This window comes from Echiichthys vipera, assembly GCF_963691815.1.
Source record: "Echiichthys vipera genome assembly, chromosome: 1".
Lineage (NCBI taxonomy): Eukaryota > Metazoa > Chordata > Actinopteri > Perciformes > Trachinidae > Echiichthys > Echiichthys vipera.
The window spans coordinates 5,094,393-5,100,392 of NC_139826.1; positions in this window are offsets into that span (position 1 = coordinate 5,094,393).

The following is a 6,000-nucleotide window of genomic DNA, read 5'->3' on the forward strand; positions in this document are numbered from 1 at the left end:
CAGAAAATGACTTAATTGCTGTTCTGGCTAACCCTTTACGTAGCTCTGTGGAGTCACTGGCGGATATGTCTGTATGTTAGACATTGAACATGGTGGAGGTTTTGTATTAAAAAAAATTTATTTAATGTGATATGCATCCACTGGGTCTGAAATAAAGGAAAAACTAAACACTTCATTTATCAAGTGTCAGTATATTCACTGAGGGCCAGCTCACATACACTACATTAATATGATCCTTTTTTTTCTGTTCTAGTAAGTCATATGTAACCTCAAACTGTAATTATATTTTTATGCTTTACACCTCTGCAGGTATAAGGCTATTGATCATTCTGGCATGGACCGTTGGCAAAAACTGGTCTCATTCTGGATAGGAGAGGAGCAAAATATCGATAATATATCAGAATACTTCCTCTTGCGATACATTATACACAGCAAATGTCAACATTTGTATCAAAGAAAAATGTGTACTTTTTGCATTAATTTACTTGTTTTTTAGTTTTCTAAAATAATTTAAGCCCCACCCATTATTCTGGATACAATTGCCCTCTTCGGGTCCAATAAAGTTGTCTGAATTCATGTAATGTCAACGCGAATTTCCGGTGTAAAATCATCCCATGGTCTTTTTCGGCAAATACACTCATCAAATAAGCCATCAAGACAATTTTTTTCGGTGTAACAACTAATAACGGAGAAAACCCGGAGAATCGCTAACAGCCGAATGCAGCTAATTCATTCATTTTATTTATGGGTGCCTTTCTGAACACTCAGTCATAATACAGTAATAGATCAGAAAATAAAACTACATAATAATACTTATGCAAATAAAAACAAAGAGAAAAGGGTGGGGTCATTGTAAACTTAGCAGAGAAAGAGAAATTAAAGGGAGTATGCCTATCTAAAAAGATGCTAAAACACAGATTAGCTCTGGGCAGCACGGTGAAGGCATTCAAACGTCTTTTTTACCCACTAATACTGCTCAAAACAACAGCGAACCTCTGCAGTAGCATGAGAAGAATCCTTACACAGAAAACAAAGCACCAACAACGTAGTTAGTGAACTACCCAGAGTTTATTAAAAGAGTGTTTTAAAGACTTACCTACTGGCCCCTGTACCAGCTTCTCTCATAGTAAAGACCATTCGAGTGGATTACCAAAGTCAACCCAAAAGGTTTGGTGCTTTGTTTTCTGTGTAAGGACTCTTCTCATGCTACTGCAGAGGTTTGCGGTTATTTATAGCAGTAATAGTGGTTAGAAAAGACGTTTGAATACCTTCACCGTGCTGCCCCGAGCTAATCAATGTTAGCCACATTTGGCTGTCCTGGAATTTCACCGTTAATAGTTGTTACAGGAAAGAAATTGTCTTGATGGCTTATTTAATGAGTGTATTTGCCGAAAAAAAGACCATGGCATGATTTTACGCCAGAATTTCACTCTAAGCACACACAGAAATGTGGCAATGTAGAGGCCAATCTGTTTTTTAAATTGGAAGCTCTATGGATTCAGCTGAGCGCAGCAGGGATCACATTTTTACGGTGTAGTCTATAGCTCAACTTCCCAGGGTGATTAAACACATGCTTTTATTGTGAAGAGAAGATCTGAGAGTTTTCAGCAGAGCCCCGGTTGTCTCCAGCAGCTTGACGCAGCGCTGTATGTGAGTGTGATGACCAACTCCCTGTTCCGTGTGGTGCAGAGGAGCAGAGAGCATACGATCTCCATCACTTAGCTGTTTCTGTATCAGTGTATCCAATACTGTTTCTATAATGTTCATGTCAACACTCTACTCAAAACTGCTTAATTGTCCAATCAAGTTTTAACACCTGGCGTTAAGTTTGCATTGTGCAAATTCCTATATTAATGTGTGTTTAGTGAATGTATCACCGAGAGCCTTTAATATTCCAGAAAGAATTTCCAAAATACAAAAAGAAAAGCAGTGATTGGGTTTCCAGAATATTTCTATAACTGTGATATTTGTAGTGGAGGAATATGCATGTTGGCTCTTAAAGCAAACAGCAAACAATTCTTAACAGAGTTATTGTCCCAGAAGTCATTCCTCTGTCCATTCTGGTCGCAAAGCGATTTTACTGTGAGAGATGGAGGACAAATCCACAGCTAAACTGATCTCTAAAGTTCAGCTGCAGCCAAAATGAGGCTTGGACAGTGAATATCTTCTAATGTTAGTGTTTTAGAGTTTCCTCCAGATGTTTTGTGCAGATCTCTTCAGGGCCAGTAAGGACAAAGCAGCAGAGATTCCTTTAAGATAGGCTCGGAAATCATGTGAACCTGTCCTTTAAATGTCACGTGGTCCTTCCTTTCCCTAGGTATCTTCATTTGATGCTACTTTACAGTTCATATTTCTCTCTACAATTGTAGAAATATTGATATTGATATTGAATTTTGATAACACTACATTCATTTAATGGCTTAAAGGGAAATTCTGGCGAAAAATCATCCCAGGGTCTTTTCTGGCAAATACACTCATCAAATAAGCCATCAAGACAATTTTTTCGGAGTAACAACTAATAACGGAGAAATCCCGGACAGTCGCTAAGAGCCGAACGCAGCTAACAATGATTAGCAGCACGGCCGAAGGCATTAAAGCGTCTTTTTTAAACCACTAATACTGCTCAAAATAACATCAAACCTCGGCAGTAGCATGAGAAGAGTCCTTGTTTTGTCTTTTGGGTCTTGAGCTGAGAATGTTTGGAACCCCTGGTTTAAATGATGGACACCCATCCCACAGAGGTGCTCAGTGGGTGAGAGGGTAAAGGCAAGTCCTGCAGAACTTCATAGTTGCGGGAACAGGATCCAGGAAACCCCTGGAATTGTAGTCCGTTTCTGACGGACTAACATTTTGATCTTGCAAAGGAATTTGTTGAAAGTAACATAAATATAGAATAACAGCAGCCTTATGCTTTAAGAAACTTACACAGTAGATGTAACTAACCTGAATCCACCAGATGGATTGATTTGCATGTATATCATTTGCTCAGATGGGAACTCTTGTTTGGAGATCTTTAGGGAAGGGGCGAAAATACTGGTTGCTGATTGGATAAACCATCTACAGTATCTATCACCAACATACAGGTCAAATCAACCAATCAGATCAACAAAGCGTATCCCATGCTGAGGCAAAGCTCAAAAAGTACACAACATGTGGGTAAAGGATATTATTATTTTTTTACAGATCAGGAGCCAGGTCCATATTCAACAGAAGGATCACAGAGAAAAAGAGTTAGTGAGCAGCTTGCTCCATAGCTGCTCATCTCATCCGTGGAAGAGTCCATGTTGTTAACAGTCGCTTCTCGTTTCGTCACTTAAATCCACAACAAAACCAACGCTGATTGGTTTGATCGCTTTCTCTGTCGCACGTTACCGGACTGATCTGAGAGTAAAATACAATGGAGCTCATGAGGCTAAGGTTGTAACATAAAATGGTGAAATAGCTAAGGGTTGTAATCAAAGTACCAGAGAGAGCAGTTTCACATCCAGTAGCCTGGTTTCTGTCCAACCCCCCGTCCCTTTTATTATGAGGTGCAGAATAGAAGCTGGCAGAGTATGAAGGGTCGGGTTTTGCCTTTGACTAATGACCACATGAAGAAGCTTCAGTCAGCAGGTGACCTCCAGGTCCTGGACTGAGCACAGCTGTGCTCTGGGATCGCACTGTGGATATGACCACATGCTGTACAATGAAAGGTGGTTTTGTGCTTGTATATGGTATATTGAACGGACTGCATAATACAACAAAACAGGGTTTATTCATTCAGTCTATATGACAGCCAGTGGAACAGCTCATCATTCAGAGGCCACCAGTAAAAAATAATATACATCATAGTGTATGAGTAGAGGAATGCCACACTGTTCAAAATTAATCCTTCTATTAACATAGAAGTGTGTGATGGAGGTCTGGCGCCCTCTTTCATCCAGACACGTGCAACAACTTTTAAAGAGAAAAAGTACTCTAACAAATCCCTTATTACCCATCCTAATAGATATAAATTCACATTTCAGTTTTTAAATGCCTCAGAAGAATATGGTCTGCTATGGCTGTACAAGAACAAATGTGGACCCCCCTCTTTATTTTGTCAAACCCATTTTACAGACACTTTATTGCTGCAGACCTACATTGAATGTGTCAACATTTATATTGGGTCAAGAATATTCTAATAGCTGAGGAAACATATGAATTCTTGTGATAAGTGACTTTAACTTCAAGCGTTTGGCCAGCCATGTCAATCAGCTGATGTCCTGCAGGAATTTCACCCCAGTCAAACTAGACAAGTTATACTGAACTACACCGGAAGTGGTCCGGATTTGCCTTCAAAGTAAAATCTTTCAGGAAAAAACATTTAGTATAAACGGTAGCCTACTGTTCATTATTGCAAAGGCTGACCTTGACTGCAGCCTGAGGCCCACATGTGACTGTTTTGAATGGTTTCAATTAAGAACGGTCACATAAGACATATGACTAATGAAGCATTTGGTTATTATTATAGCTACAAAAGTACAGAACACCCGGTTTTGTTGTCAATTTAGGGATTTATTTAGTTCAGTGGTTCTCAAACTTTATACATGACGTACCACATCAGAAAATATCAGTCTCTCTCAAGTCCCACCACTAAGACCAATGTTAAAATACACTATTCAGTTACGGACAGGAAGGTTTATTCCTAATCAGAAGATTTATTGTTGACTGTCTTCAGCCACGCTGTATGAATGGGTAGCATCAGAGCTGACATGTCAGTGTTTTCAAACCAATCATTTCACCTCTGCTTACCATCACAGTTTAGCTCCTAACTCATGAACGTGACGACGTAACAGGCTGATATTGAAACAAAAATAGGACAGGAAATGCTAAACTTATTTTAAACTACATTTTACAGATCTTAAAAGTTGAAGTATTTTCTTAGTGTCATAATAATTTAGTAATTAATGTTTCCTTTTTCTGAGTTTGGAGATTCCTTCAAGTACCACCATTTTATAACCAGTGCTGTAGTAGATCTACTAATATAGAGAAAATCTTCATTTCATCTGACATATTCCAAGATGAAAAACTACCCTCAGTACATCTACGGCATACCAGATGTATCTATACTTTCCTCCTTCTCAGAAGCTACATATGTGATTTTCTCCTACCATCTTTATGTTATTTATTACTACATCCATTCCATTTAAAAAAGAACAATTGTATTACTTTTATAAACCCTTACTGATTATTTGAACTCAGCTGCATTATCCCAGTTTGTCTTCTCTTATGTGTTACCATTTTATTGTTACTTGTCCAACTTCTTTACAGTCTTACAGTAGGCTACATTGGTCCAAAGCTCAAGGACCAGGAGAGTCAACAGGGTTAAACTCACTCCCTTTATCTTTTAGTTGTGAAATTGTGACACTTAGTTTAATTTCCAAAAGTCATCTAGCAGGCTATAATGGTAAATATAGATATCTTGGTTTGTATTTAGTCTATGGTTCCTCTGTAGGCTATGGTGATCCACGTCAGTCCTAGCTGATCCATTATTTCATTTACTGCTTAAACTGTGGAACTGTCATTTCCATTTAAAGTGTATACGTTTGGGAAACGCGCAAATGAATGTGTTTGAACTTTCAAGACCAAAACATTAATATCTGCTTATGAAACCTACATGAAAATGATGTTCCAGAAACGTTATGTTTATTAGTGAAGCCCATGGTGACAATACGATAAAGACATTCTGCAATGTAAATGAGAGTTAATCTTACATTCCTCTGAAACACAATATTACTTTAACTGTATTATTGTGTTTGTTTGAATTACACACGGAAGCGTCCATCAGGACCATGTAATGTGAAAATCTTACCCGGAGATGTCCTGCGTCGTTTCGACGCTTGTCGGTGGTGGCGCGCTTTACACGTTCAGTGAGTCAGCGCGTCTCATCAGCTGTGATTAGAGTCAGCTGTGGGCGTCTGTAGCGCACGTCCAGGGGGCACTTAGCGGGTACACAGGAGCACACTTGTGCTTCCCGTG